Genomic DNA, 15,672 nt, shown 5'->3' on the forward strand with positions numbered 1-15,672 from the left:
GGACGAAAAGACGATTGGAATTAAAGAACGAGGAAATTTAAGTTTGTAAACTACAATTATGGGAAGAAGAAAAAGAGAATATATTAGCACAATACTTTATGAAGATAATCATAGATTTTGTTAATAATATTATGCAAAAAAATCAATTAATTGAATTACTAACTTAAGTCAACACTTATTTAAATTTGATTTCCAATTACATTTGATTCACATAATTGTAGTTGATTTGCATAATTATAGATAGTAGTTATATTTGATTTATTACTAGTAATATTTAAAATAGTTCCATAATAGTAGCATATCATATGTAACTCCTAATTTTGTGGGAATAGTGGGATTATAAGAGCAAAACTAATTTATATGCGTGTAATTAGTTGATTAATTAACCTATAATTATATTACTCCACACCATATCATAGTTCAATAATTGTTTTTTTTCATAGTTCTATAATTTATTATGCATGCAATGAATGTAAGTATAATTTTATTTAGCCATTTAATTAATTAGCAAACTAGGCCCGGCCCAGCCCGACCCACTTACCAAATGGGCCCGGGCCCGGGCTGGGCTCATTAAAAATACCAAAACCCAGGCCCGGCCCGGCCCGCTTCAGACATGGGCCTGGGCCGGCCTGGGCCTAAATGTCAGTGGGCCTCAGAGGGCCCGGGCCGGGCTGGGCCGGGCCGGCCCACTTGACACCTCTATGCGCTGCTTTGACTTATCAACAGGTGCGGGTTTTTCGTAACCCAATATTCCTGATATCTTGGGTAGTAGTAATTAATAACTAGTATGGTGTCAGTTTTATTATTACATTGAATCGTGTGCCTGCGTGGTTTGACTATATCCCCAAGAGGTGTACGAGAGAAGTTCTATTATTCGGAAACCCAGCCGGTTTGGATTTAATCCAAGAATAAATAGAAAAGGAAAAGTGTATTTTGAAATACATCTCGTACTATACAAACTCTAGGAAATAAAAAGATATTAATTAATTTAAAGTCTATAGCAGACTACAAATTAATTAATGGATATAGAAAGTCTTAGACACGGGAAATAATATATTAAAGAGGTTAACCCGGATTGCTTGTAATCACGGATTGGATGGGCGGTCAGTATTTCTTCGATAGTGGCACAAGAAATATTCCATTGGCCTTATATTGAATTATGGGGTTATAATTTAATTAGTAAAGAAGGTCCAATTGGGGAGGCCCAATCCAAGCCCCATAGATCGCAAACCTAGCCTATCATAAACTCTATAAATAAGGATGTAAGGAGAGGAGACAATACACAACACAAAACCCTAGCCTCCACACTTGGAATTTTCGGCCCTCTCTCTCTCTAATAGAGGAACTCGAAATTCCTCTTTGTGTGTTCTTGGTTTTCTTGTCTTCTCCTTCAAGATCCTTATAATTTCTAAAAGATTTATCCCAAAAGGAATTTAGATCTATAGAGTTAAGGGTCATAGGCTAGAAGATCTTTGGTCTTGCATTCACAATCAAGCTTCAAGATCCACACGTGGAGAAGTAGCAAGCCACTTCGATTCTTTGGAGAATCATTATTGTAAGTATTTAACATCATAATTTAATTTAAATTATGTGATTAATTGCGCAATTATATGTCTCTACATGTTCAAGCATGAAATTGAATCGATCCACATAATCTCCTAAATAGATTCTTTTGTGGATTTATTTAATTTGCAATTTCCGCTGCGATTACCCCAACAATTGGTATCAGAGCCATGCTTTTAGGCTCTGATTACTTGGATTTAATCTGGTTTTTTCAAATGTTCTTGGATCCGTGAAGAATATTTTAGATCCGTAAGTGAATATTCTAGATCTGTATAAGAATATTCTAGATCTATGAATTTTATTCTAGATCAGTAAAGAATATCTTGATATACGAAAAGAATATTCCAAGATCTATAGAATATATTCTAGATCTATTTTTAATATAGTTGCAAGAAAGAATATTCTAGATCTATAAGAATATTCTAGATCTGAGAGAATATTCTAGATCTTTGAAATTTTATTCTAGATCCAAGAGAGAATATTCTAGATCAAGAATATTTTAGATCTATGATAGTATATTCTAGATATATATTGTTATGTTCTACATATGTGTTTTAATTATGTCGATCTATATAATTTGAAAAATGTGATGAATGATTGTTTTCATGCTTGCAATATTGCGTGATTGTTGAATCTTGTTATTCTTCGTTTTATTGTAAACCCACGGGGGTTGACCGTGGTAGATTAGGGTTTTGTTTTTCCTTGTAATTTTCTTTTGTAAACAAATGTAATAGTTAGAATACAAAGAAATGTAATACAATGGAACAAACAAGACGAAGAACAAATCCGGCGAGGTAGACCTAGGCGGCGGCCGAAACCCTAATGGGCTCAGCCGCACGCAGATCTAGACAATGATGGAGGCGGCAGAGCAGCTGGTGGCAGGTACTGGTGGCGGCGGCAGATCAGCGGCATGGCAACCTTGGCGTCGGCTGAAACCCTAGCGGGCTCAGCCGCACGCGGATCAGGGTGACAGGGCGGCTGGCAGTGACGGCTGCCGGTGCTCGGTGGCGGCTGGGCAAGGCGACGGCACAGGCTGATGGTGGTAGCAAGTCAGCAGCGACGGCAGCCTTAGCAGTGGCCAAAACCCTAGCGGGTCCGGCCGCACGCGGATCGAGGCAGCTGGCGGCGGTGCTGCTAGCGGCGATGGATGCCAACGCTCGGCGGCGGGAAGACAGTCCCGGTGAAGGCGGCGGTGGCGCAGATTCCAAGACGGAGGCGGCGGCTAGTTGTTTTCAATTTTAGGGCAAAACCCTAATTAGGGTTTTAGATGGCCCGATTAATAGGCAAGGCCCAATGTGTGGTCTTTACCTAATTTTTACACCCTAGATATTTGATTTATTCAAATAGGGTATATATTTTATTTAATCCTTTTTATCCGGAGTACTATGGTTCATGGAATGGATAAAATGTGATTTATTTTAATTATTTGGTCTAAGACACTTAGTGGTTTAAAATCAAATAATTTATTTGATTATATGTGATGTGACAAAGTGTGCAAAATTATTTGCCTATGTTATTTACATCTTATGTGAGTTAAATATTTATTTGCTTGCATGATAATTAAATGAAAACCATTTTATTAAAATAACTAAGCGATAATTACGAACAGTCATGTTGTATATGGTCTCCAAGAATGGTATTCAAATGTGAAGTAAATTAGATAACATTTCGACCTTTCTTTAGAGGAGTTGTGTTATTAGTAATATTTACAGCTTTCATAAGATTTGAATAACTAAAATGGTTCTTTTAAATGAAAGGCATATTTCTGAAGGAATATTGTGACTAGTGGGAGCAATATTATCATGAAGTGAGCATTGTTTAAAAGATGTTAACCATGGTCTTAGAATCTCATTGAGTGGCGTGCGACCTTTCTTTAGAGGAGTATTCAAAGCAAGATAAGATTCTTGAGGACTAGAATTATGGTACTAGCTTAGGCAATATTAGGCAGTCATGCCATTCTTATGGTCTCTGGACTATCTGTCGGTATTGTGACCAAGAAAAACTTTTTAAAATCTAAATAATCCATGACATCTTTTGGTGTTTGTTTATTTAGCGTTTTAATAGCATATGTGATTCTCGAATGTTTTATGGTTTTACATTCTTTTATCATGTATGGTTTGTGTGAAAGATACCTTTTATTTTTTCTCAGTCAATATCAATTATGTCGCTTTATCCATTATCTGTGATCTTGAAAGAAAACTCGAAGACCAAAATTTAGTAGACTGGAAATGTAAATGGATACGGTTCTCATTGCTAAAAGCTTGAAATTTGTATTCACCAAATTTATGTCCTCCATTTCCTCGACAACGCTTCACAAAGAAAGTTTGAGAATGCATTTTATGCATGTACTCAACAAGTTCTTTAAGGAAGAATGTCAAGCTACTTTCTTGGAAGTAGTAGGACAAGTCTTGGTTCATACCGATGTTAAAGGGATATCCAATGAGGACGTTGTCCAGATTTTATTGAAAATCCAACAGAGATAGAATGTTTTGAAGAATCTTATGATTCGGTTACTCAAATAGTTCTATACTCGGTTCATCGACAATCTAATAAGATGTGACTATAAGAAGGTTGTTACTGAAAAGTTGGAAACCTTCAGCATTGTATTCACTTTATTACTGTTGGAGGAAGATAACATGATGGTTGACGAATTCATTAAAGCTACATCTTTTCTATGTCTTAGTTTTATCAAACAGAAGACTAGTGATAAGTCGTATTCTAAGCCTTGGTTACTGATCAGTATGTCGTGAAATGCATGTATTATCTACAAAACAGTTGCTTAAGTGTGCAGGATTAAACGATCCAAGTCAGTAGGAGACGATTCAGGTGACGCAAGTGAAAAGAGCGCTAGAAAGGGTGCAATACTGACCAGGATGCATGCCAGAGAAAAGGCTCGAGATGGATAAGAAGGATAGCTGGGATGATCATTAACAAGGGCAGAAAAGTCAAATCGTGAAGGAAGTCTACCCTAAAAACAAGGGCAAGCCTCCCTATAAAAAGAGCCACTTGGAGAGAGAGAAGGAGTTCGGTTCGGAGTTCGCAAGCTCTCGGTTCTCATACACACTTAGTAGATTTCTCTCTAGAAGATTAGTCCTTCAGCATTATCCAATCTCACGTACCTCGCCACAGCTATGGTCACTTGACGTCCAAGAGTCTGCCGGAGAAATCATCGTTCTATCGTTCCAGCCAATTTGTCGCAATAATATAGCAGTATCACCGCCCAGAGTGGCAAAACAATCGTTATTTGCTTTTTAGTTTAATCTTTACCTGCTTTCTTCGTTGGATCTGTTGCAAACATTTATCTTTGTTGCCTTTTGAAGTACTTAGTGAAGATCCAAACGTTTAAGTTATGAAATTTCTATTCCGAATGTCTCTTTGGTTTGAGTTTGCTTCATTCTGCCTAGGAAAGTTAGATTTAGTTATCGCTTTTAATTTTTAAGTGCGTGCATGTATTTGCTTTCAAGTAAGCTAGATCTGTGGTTGTTGATCAAATTTTATAGTTATGTTTCAGTCTGAGTTTTCGTGCATGAATTTTCTGTTCTGCGCTGTGATCGCCACCTTGCATTGTTAGTCAGTAGAGGCAGTTTACAATTTCAGCTGTTCATCTTAAGTTAAACATTTTAATCGATGCATCTTGAGTTTGAATCTGAGTTTAGTCATGGAGTTTGTGTTCATATGATTTCTATTAATGCTTGGTGAAGAAGAAAACGTCAAAATCAACTTTAGCCTTGGACCACTTTTACTTTTTAAGTTACTTTTGCTTTTGTCTCCCACTTTTCAGTTGTACCTTCCAGACCTGTCAGAAAGCCAACCAGCCACCAGATATGCCTTGTTGTCTAAATTTCCTCTTTTAGTAACTGTCTACTTTTCACATACCTCTGAGATACCTTGTCCCCTATTTTCACGAACAAAACCACATGCCTGTTATTTTCACGCCTACTAGTCAGTAGAGTACCATCTTTATTTCTCGCCTAGGTAAAATCCCAACCCCAAAAGCGTGGTAGCTAACCAAAAACACCCAGGAATATCACCACAGTTATTCGAACGTGTCCATCCTTGTGGGATTCGACCCTTACCTCCATTATACTAACCAGTAGAAGTGGGTTGAGGAAATTTGTTTGATACCAGGTTCCGGTTATCGTGCCAACGACTCAGCTAGGTCGGGAATCTCATCCTGATCATTTGGACACACCTCTGCATTAACACACGTTGACCGAGAGAAAACCTGCACTTTCAACTAGCAATGAAAAGAGAGAATAGTTGAATTGTCATTAATGTCTGCTAGAAAGCAAGAAAGACAAGAAAATTTTTGGTGAAGAAGCAAAGAGGAGATGCATTATAAGTCGGATTGACCTCTTCATTAGAAGGACAATGACTTAGGTAGCAATGCAACTTCTAAAAGAGAGTTCCAAATCCAGTTGGGCAGTTGTTGCAGTGGGATCTATTTATTTATGCTCACTTTATTGTTTTGAGTTGATATGTAATATTTTGTTGGTACAATTCTGTTTAGAAAGAATTCAGTTTCAGTTTCTAAACTTGTATATGATTGAGCAATGTTCAATGTCATTTTATAATGCGTGCATTATTGAAAAATGTGATTCGAACATTTATCATAGTACCATAGAAAAGCATTATAGTATCTAATCTAAACAATATAAATGCAACAAAATTGAGCTTTACACAACCATTCAACTTCTTAAACTATGAACGATAAAGTATTTGTGGCACTTAGACATAAGGCCAAGAAAGTACTTAGAGATTGTTCAAACTGATTTGATCTAACTCTAGTGATTTAGTAGCTTGTTTGTTAAATAGCTTGAAAGTCAAGAAAGTCTAGTTGATGCACTACAAGTTAGAATCATTTGATTCAGAATACTTATAAAGATGCAACGTAGAAAGACTAGCAAGTCTAATTGGTTTATACCATAAGAGACGAGCAATGAGTTAAGATCAGTAGTGGGAGTTAAATCCTAGTTGACTACTCCGAGCATTCTTCTAAAGAATGGGATTGTCATATAAGAAGATATCGAAGTCTCTCTATGATAAGTTCGATATATGAACAGTTTTACTCAACAACACCTTATCATTGACGGGATATACGTTGGAAACAACGAGTTATACCTTAAAGAAACTACCACGGCATCAGTACCTTCTACAACACACGAGTTGTGGACTAGAGGTAAGTCTAGTCCAACACATCTCAAGGTGTGGAGTTATTCCAACACATGTCTTGGAAAAGGTATCCAAGTAATTGGAGTTATGTACTGAGGTGTGTTTTAAGGTTATCTCAAATGATAGAAATGGTATTGTTGGGGTTTGTATACTAAAAGATGCTTCGAGCGTACATGCCTTTGTACAGTCAGCTTGTGCATGTATACGAGAAACGCCACATCCACTTGTTTACCTAATTATGAGAATAAATAATATAATATAATGGTTTATTATTGAAATATGATAAACAAGTCTAAGGCTTTTTACTAAGAAGGTCAAGTAGGGAAATTCGATGAATCTCCTCATGAGTTTTCCAGTAGGGGACTTGGTCAGATCTAGTAAGAAGAAAAACGTATTCACAACCTAGATAGGTTTTGGCTACCTATTGGTACGGTTGCAGTGTTTGTGATAATTCTCTATTACCTAATAAGATATTAGTAACACCGGTCTGGTAAAGCACTGAAAGGATCTAATTCAAAATGTATTCTTTATTGCTATCTACTGAAAAAATATATTTCAGAAAATTTTAGTATTTTCTAGTCTATGATATTAATATCAATATTGTTTATTCAATCAAACGCCACTTTGACTTATCAATATGTGAGAGTTTGTACGTAACTAAAGTTCATGATATCTTGGGTGGTAGTAATTGAATAACATGATGGTATTGGAATATTATTTCATAGAATTCGCGTGTCCAATGTGGTATGATTAAATCCCTAAGGGGTGATCCCCAAGAGGTGTTTGAAAACGGATTTTATTATTCAGAAAACTGCGCAGTTGGAATTTATTCCACGAATAATAAATAAAGTTTCAAACTAGAAAAACTCTTTGGAGAATTAATTTAATTCTAGTCACATAGCAGACAAAAGAATTAAATTGACGGATCAAGATAATCTTAAACGCGGGAAATATTATAAAATAAAATGGACCCAAGTTTTTGGTGATTTAAGTGAGAGTGCAATATTATTCTTTAGTGGAACAAAATAATATCTCATTGATAATATATTAAATCATGGGTCATTTGATTTAATTAGTAATTTATCTAATGGGTGAGCCCAACACTTAAGTCATTCCATTGATCTCCATCCTAGCCCAACAAGTCCATTATAAATAGTGATGAGATGTGGAAACCATAGCACACCATTATTCACAACACTCCTCCCCTAAACCCTAGTAGCCGTCGCCAGCTCTCTCTCTCTCTCTCCTTGCCTCGGTTTTCGTGCCTTGGCACGTGGGAGAATTAGGGTTTTGTTTTGTTCTTGTTCTATCCTAATTCATAGGATTAGATCAAAACAATATTGAGTTTGTGATTGGGTTTCCCTAGATCTCTTCAAGACTATTATTGATTATTCAAGATCCGCCCACACGGATGGATGATCAAAGACTAGGGAATAGGTTGGAAGATTCACGGTCGATAAGCCAAGGATCTCCGGGTGGTGTAGCTAGCAACTTCGATCCTATGATGGATCAAGAAGAGGTAACAATCGAATCTACATCAAATTGCATGATTATGTGTTTTTGATGTATTATATCCATATATCTATGTTTATTGCATGAAATTGGAGTCTAATGCATAATCACCTAAATAGATCCGTCTAGGACCTGTTTGTTTTCCGTGTCTTCCGTTGCGGTAGTCCCAACTCCCAACAACTGGTATCAGAGCCAATTTTTAGGCTCTGATTATGTATTTGATTAATTGAATTTTTCGAAAATTATAGTGTAAAAACTTGGGATTTTAAAAAATAATGCAATGTGTGTTGGATCTATGTTTTTCTTGATTTTATTTTTGGATCTATGATATGATGTTCTAGATCGATGATTGAATATTGAGATCTACAAAATATTCTAGATCTATGATGAACAACATTAGATCTATATATTCTAACTAATATATACTAGATTATATGTTTGTTGATTACATATATGTATGTATTTAAGTGAATATATGTTTTTGAATCAAGAAATAAAGTGGTCCATGATGAAAGAATATTATGAATCTCGAATTTTATTTGAGTTTTTCACAAGAATATTCTAGATCTAAGCAAGTATTCATAGATCTATAGTTTTATGTTCTTAATATGCTAGAATGATTTAAATTGCTAAAAAACTAGATATTTAAATGTGCATATTTGATATGAACATAAAAGATTGTTACAAATTAAGAAACGATTAATTAAGATTTAAGATCGTGGTCAAGCATAGCGACCACGATGAATCAAGTTAATTAATTGAAAACGAATAAATAAACGCAAGGGATTAAACCCTAGATGTGTTCTAGAACCGGGCTGCCTTCGTCAGGGATCCGAGACCCAGATCTGGTGAGAAAAAGGCGGCGGCTGGTTGGAGATGTCAGCGGGCAGCAGCTCCGGCAGCAACAGCATCGTCTTCGGACAGCAGCGCCGGGCAGCGGCTGCAGAGCCGCGTGACAGCAGCGAGCGAGAGGCTGGACGGCAGCAACTCTGCAGTCAGAGCAGCTCCTTCACGTTGGCGTTGAAGAGACGGCAGCCGTGGATCCTTGCTGATCCAGTCACGGCAGCAGCGTCTTCAGGAAGTCAGCGGGAAAGACGTCGTCTCCGGGCAGTTGTCTGATCGGACAAGGCAACGGACAGCAGCAACGCCCAGCAGCTGCGTCGCCTTTGGGCGACGGCGGAGGAGATGTCCTCGTTGGACAGCAGCTTCTTCTCCGGGCAGCAGAGACGCTCGTGGGCAATAACGCTGCAGTAGCAGCGGCGTCTGCAGACGCCGGAATTCCTCGTTGCTGGACAGCGGCGGCTGGTCCAGTGGGAGCACGGCAGCGGTGACGCTGCAGTGGCAGCAGCGCTGGCAGACGCGGGAGGCGGCAGAGGCTAGACGCGGCGGCAGCGGCTGCTGCGTGGCCCGTGACGGCCCAAACCCTAATTAGGGTTTTGGGTTGCATCGTCGCGTCGTCTCATTTTTCATTTTCGTGTCGTTTCTTAAGGCACAAGTAATTTATAATTGTGGTTTAAAATCCTAAACCTAGAATAATTAAATATCTTGTGGGAATTAGAATGATTTTGCAATTAAATCAAGATTCTAATTTAAAAGAGAATAATTGTCTTCTTTAAAAATTTGCCAATTGGAATAATTAGGCCAAATAAATTGATTTAATTTGTTAATTAGTTGGTTTTGATGGATTCTTTCCATCTAGATAATATCATGGTAATTAACATAAGGAAATTCAATATTTGTTTAATCTAATTTTTGGCTCTTCCATAATCGGATGGAATTTTTAAAGAATATTCTCACTATATGCTTTCATGTTTTATTTTAAGGTTTAATTGAAATAGTCTTTATTTTATTTGGTGTGTTGTGGAATTATTTCCTAGATATATACCTAAGGAAAAGACGTGAATTTTTCAATTGTTTTAAACCTTCAAAATTTTCGAAAAATTACATGTTTAGTAATTGGATGGATTATAATTGGAATTCAATTCCTAGTTCGAATTTTGTCTTTAATATGATGTAGGTGAATTTTATTTCATCTAGATAACACCAGTTTAATTAAAGAAGTGATAAATTCATTTGGCATTAACATGCTAGTAAAATCCTAAGTTATTAAAGTGTTAAATGATTAATTGGATTTTAATTGGAATTCAATTCCTAGTTTAATTTGAATTTTATCTTTAATTTTGATGAAGGTGAATTTGTTTCATCTAGATAACATCAAATGTGATTTAAAGGTATGAAAATTCATAGAGCATTAATTTTGCTATTAAAATCCTTAATTATTTATTTAAGTTGAATTTTGTCTTTAATTTTGATGAAGGTGAATTTTATTTCATCTAGAAAACATCATTTTGAATTAAAGATGTAATAAGAATCTTCTTGTCATATGATTTTATGAAAGCTATGAGAAATTTAGTTCTCAAATTTAATTGGTGTGTTTTAAATGGATTTAGTCTTAATTGGATAAATGCGGATTTATATATCCAAGTGGGCATTTTAAATTGAGACTTAGCTAATCTTTTATGATATACACATAGACATAAATTTTAGGATAAGGATGGATTAATTCTATCTAAGTAAATCCTAATAGTATTAAAAGGTAATTCTAATAATCAAGATACGTTATTTTAACTAATAATGTATGATTGTTTAAGATTGGACTTAATGTCTAGATAATCTTGTTTATGTGGAGATAGAATTTTAATTTAATTCTATCTATTTATTTTAGATGCTTAATTAAATGATCAAGTTTCGTCATTATGTTTATGTGAACCTTTTGTAAATGTGTTTGCATGTTTTATTGATGAAAGATGGATATTTAATTTGAGTTATGATTTTATTTGTTAAAATCTAGTTTAACTCGTGCATCGCCTATGTACTTATTGTCTTGCATGCATAGCTAGTACATGTTTAATTATTCTTTGAGTGTGGATGCATGCCTTATCTGCTTAAGTGATAATTAAACTATTACAACCACCAACAAGAAAATATGAAGCGATAATTACAACACGTTTGTATATGGCCTCCATAAAATTGGTCTTAGTGCGAAGTAGTGACCGGCCTGTCTTTACGAGAGGAACATTACCAGTTCGTAAGTTTGGACTTCTCTAGATAAAGGTTATTAAAATCGTAAAATTAGTTTTTCAGTAATATCGCGACTGGTCTTTACCGGAGCAATATTGCTGCGAAATTATAAGGATTGTATTTTAATAATGCTTAGAGGGAGCTATAGGAGGAGGTGCTTGTCCGGTTCGACCTTTCTTTAGAGGAGTTCACACACAAGTAAAGAATCCTTAGTGCTTAATTTTATGGTTATACGCTTTAGCATTGTTAGTCAGCCATGCCATTCTTATGGTCTCTGGACTATCTGTCGACATTGTGGCCAGTAAAAATAATGGATTTCTTGCATGAATATGACACGGCTTCCTAGTAGAAGAACGTTTGTGCTCGATTTTTGTGGATGTAAAATTGATGAATTGTTTTGTGGTTATTTGCAATTCTTTGAAATTTTACATGTTTATATTATTGGTATTTGTTCTCAGCTTGAACGAAAGATGATTGACACTTGGGATATTTATTATGTCATACTTAGTTCAAGGAAGTGTGACTCTGAATTGTTTAAGGAATAGAAAAGTAAGCTTAATGTTAATCGTTTGATCAATGACTTGAGGTTGATTCTCAGCAAGAATCGTCCGCCCACATACCATCTACAAGGAGAGGACAAGGAGTTTCGTGATCAGTGGCATACCGCGGAATGTCATCTCAAGGGCTTCCTTATAGCCGGTGTTGGCAATGCCCTTGAGAGGTTTGACAAACCCAAAAGGCCGTTGGTCAACAAGCCCAAGTGGTTTGAAGAAAAGTCCTCTAAGGTAAGAGTTGGTCGCGGTGTAGAGCATTTAAGGAGTGAGGTATTGGAAGAGGGCCATGATGTAGGCAAATACGTCCTAGTCATGCATGGCTATTTCCATGAACTTCTATTATCGGGGGGGAAAATCGACCCAGAAACCCAGAAGAAATGATCCTTGATGGGCTTCCAGATAGCTTTAATGAAGTCAGAAATGAAATATTGTTTAGCGACAAAAGGTTTTCATTTTTGGAGCTTTATAACAAGCTTGTGATTGTTCAAACAAAGATGAATAGAAGGGGTGGATTTTTGAGATGACCATGTTCAAGTCAGAAGAGTTTATTTTTGCTTTTATGTTTACATTGTTGAATTTTAAGAGTTTTTTATATTGTTTGGTTTTGATATCATATGGATTATTGATATGGAATTTTATTCCTAGTTTATCAATTGTGTTTTTGGATTATCGATGTCATTTTATAATGCTTGCATTATTAGATAAATGGAATTTTGATTATCCAATTATCTATGACATCAAATATAACATGGTTAATATCAAAATGTTTACTTGTGACTAAATTTGTTGATTCAATTATTATGAAGTTTTCTTCTAGAAATATTGATTATTAAGTTTCTTTAATCCTTAAGTCTTTTGAACCATTATTTTGTTGATGAGTCAATAGAACATTAATGTTCGACATGGATTCAATATAAAATAAAATGATCTTATGATCGCGTTTGTTCAAATAAAGGTGTGAGAAAAATAATCACAATAATTGATTACAAGACAAGTAAAATAAATTCAACTAGAAACAAGATAAGTATTTATTATAAATACTAGAAATTCTTGTGTAGTAAATATAGTGTGCACATTAAATTTATTTTAATGTTCCAAGCCTAGAGTTGACTATTTGATTAGTTATTGTTTTATTTATTTTGTTGTGAAAGTGATAATTAAAATAGTGGGAGCTTTTCTTAATGAATAATTAAATTCTAAGTGTTTAATAAGAGCGTCATGGCTTGTTTTATTAAACTAGGATGAATTTAACTCCAGACACTGTTTAAATTGTTTTAATAGCCTTAAAGAATATTGAGACTGGTATTTTTCTACTTTTAAAAGTGGGAGCTAAATTTTGTCTCATAGAATATTCATAAATGAAATTAAGGTAATGTTTGATAGAGTTAAAGGGGTTCACACCCTAGATTGAAAGAAGTGATGAATTGCACACTTTCTAAGACTCTAATAACATTAAAAGATATTTCCAAGTTAGCTATTAAAAAAAAATTAGAATTATTTTTGGGTTTCCAAAGGAAGTATTTCTAAAATTCACAACAAATGGTTAAATAAATGAACTCTTGGAATTTATGACTATAAAACAAAGAATGCAATCATTCGGTTTTATTTTGTCATAAAGACTAATTTCCAATTAGTCATTGTGATGAGGTAATTATGTTCATACATAAATTTACATCACAAATTATATAGCAAGGATAATACCAAGTTAGATTGGTATTATATAATTAAAGTTTTGGGAATCATATTCGACATGATTAAAACTTTATATATTGCTATAGGTATTCTACTTTAATTAGTAGAAATTCAGAAGGATCAAAAATGGATTTTAATAGAGGAATATGTATAAGTGCACTTGAGAAAGGCACATAAAACTATTCCACTGGATCAAAGGGCCTAGAAATATTTTGATCAAATAATCGTGCTCCTTAGCAAGAATTAAGGTTATAAATTACAAGTATATTTTCGTTTTATGTACTCTAGAAAACTATGTTGGTAGATTCTTTTAAGGAATTATAGTTTTGAGTACATAGTGGCCAAAGCCTGCTTTGAGTATAAGTGGGAGAAAATGTGTGTGAATGTGTAGCACAAGGCCAATAAAGCGGTAGGTATACTCGAAAGCATTCTTTGAGTATAAGTGGGAGATTGTTGGGGTTTGTATACTAAAAGATGCTTCGAGCGTACATGCCTTTGTACAGTCAGCTTGTGCATGTATACGAGAAAAACGCCACGTCCACTTGTTTACCTAATTATGAGAATAAATAATATAATATAATGGTTTATTATTGAAATATGATAAACAAGTCTAAGGCTTTTTACTAAGAAGGTCAAGTAGGGAAATTCGATGAATCTCCTCATGAGTTTTCCAGTAGGGGACTTGGCCAGATCTAGTAAGAAGAAAAACGTATTCACAACCTAGATAGGCTTTGGCTACCTATTGGTACGGTTGCGGTGTTTGTGATGATTCTCTCTTACCTAAGAAGATATTAGTAACACCGGTGTGGTAAAGCACTGAAGGGATCTAATTCAAAATTTATTCTTTATTGCTATCTACTGAAAGAATATATTTCAGAAAGTTTTAGTATTTTCTAGTCTATGATATTAATATCAATATTGTTTATTCAATCAAACGCCACTTTGACTTATCAATATGTGAGAGTTTGTACGTAACTCAAGTTCATGATATCTTGGGTGGTAGTAATTGAATAACATGAAGGTATTGGAATATTATTTCATAGAATTCGCGTGCCCAGTGTGGTATGATTAAATCCCTAAGGGGTAATCCCCAAGAGGTGTTTGAAAAAGGATTTTATTATTCAGAAAACTGCGCAGTTGGAATTTATTCCACGAATAATAAATAAAGTTTCAAACTAGAAAAACTCTTTGGAGAATTAATTTAATTCTAGTCACATAGCAGATAAAAAAATTAAATTGACGGATCAAGATAATCTTAAAAGCGGGAGATATTATAAAATAAAATGGACTCAAGTTGTTTGTAACTTGGTGATTTAAGTCGGAGTGCAATATTATTCTTTATTGGAACAAAATAATATTCCATTGATAATATATTAAATCATGGGTCATTGATTTAATTAGTAATTTATCTAATGGGTGAGCCCAACACTTAAGTCATTCCATGGATCCCCATCCTAGCCCAACAAGTCCATTATAAATAGTGATGAGATGTGGAAACCCTAGCACACCATTATTCACAACACTCCTCCCCTAAACCCTAGTAGCCGTCGCCAGCTCTCTCTCTCTCTCTCCTTGCCTCGGTTTTCGTGCCTTGGCACGTGGGAGAATTAGGGTTTTGTTTTGTTCTTGTTCTATCCTAATTCATAGGATTAGATCAAGACAATATTGAGTTTGTGATTGGGTTTCCCTAGATCTCTTCAAGACTATTATTGATTATTCAAGATCCGCCCACACGGATGGATGATCAAGGACTAGGGAATAGGTTGGAAGATTCACGGTCGATAAACCAATGATCTCCGGGTGGTGCAGCTAGCAACTTCGATCCTATGATGGATCAAGAAGAGGTAACAATCGAATCTACATCAAATTGCATGATTATGTGTTTTTGATGTATTATATCTATAGATCTATGTTTATTGCATGAAATTGGAGTCGGATGCATAATCACCTAAATAGATTCAATTTAAATAAAAACATTTCCACAATATTAAAATGCATTAAAAATACTCGAAATACTATTACAAATTACAGAAATAAAAGTAAAAATTACATAATTAAAATCCTAAAAATTGAAAATTACATACTTAAAATCCCAAAA

Source organism: Salvia hispanica, chromosome 5 (assembly GCF_029641045.1).
Source record: "Salvia hispanica isolate PSC_SH4W2 chromosome 5, Shi_PSC_v1, whole genome shotgun sequence".
In the NCBI taxonomy this organism is placed as follows: Eukaryota; Viridiplantae; Streptophyta; class Magnoliopsida; order Lamiales; family Lamiaceae; genus Salvia; species Salvia hispanica.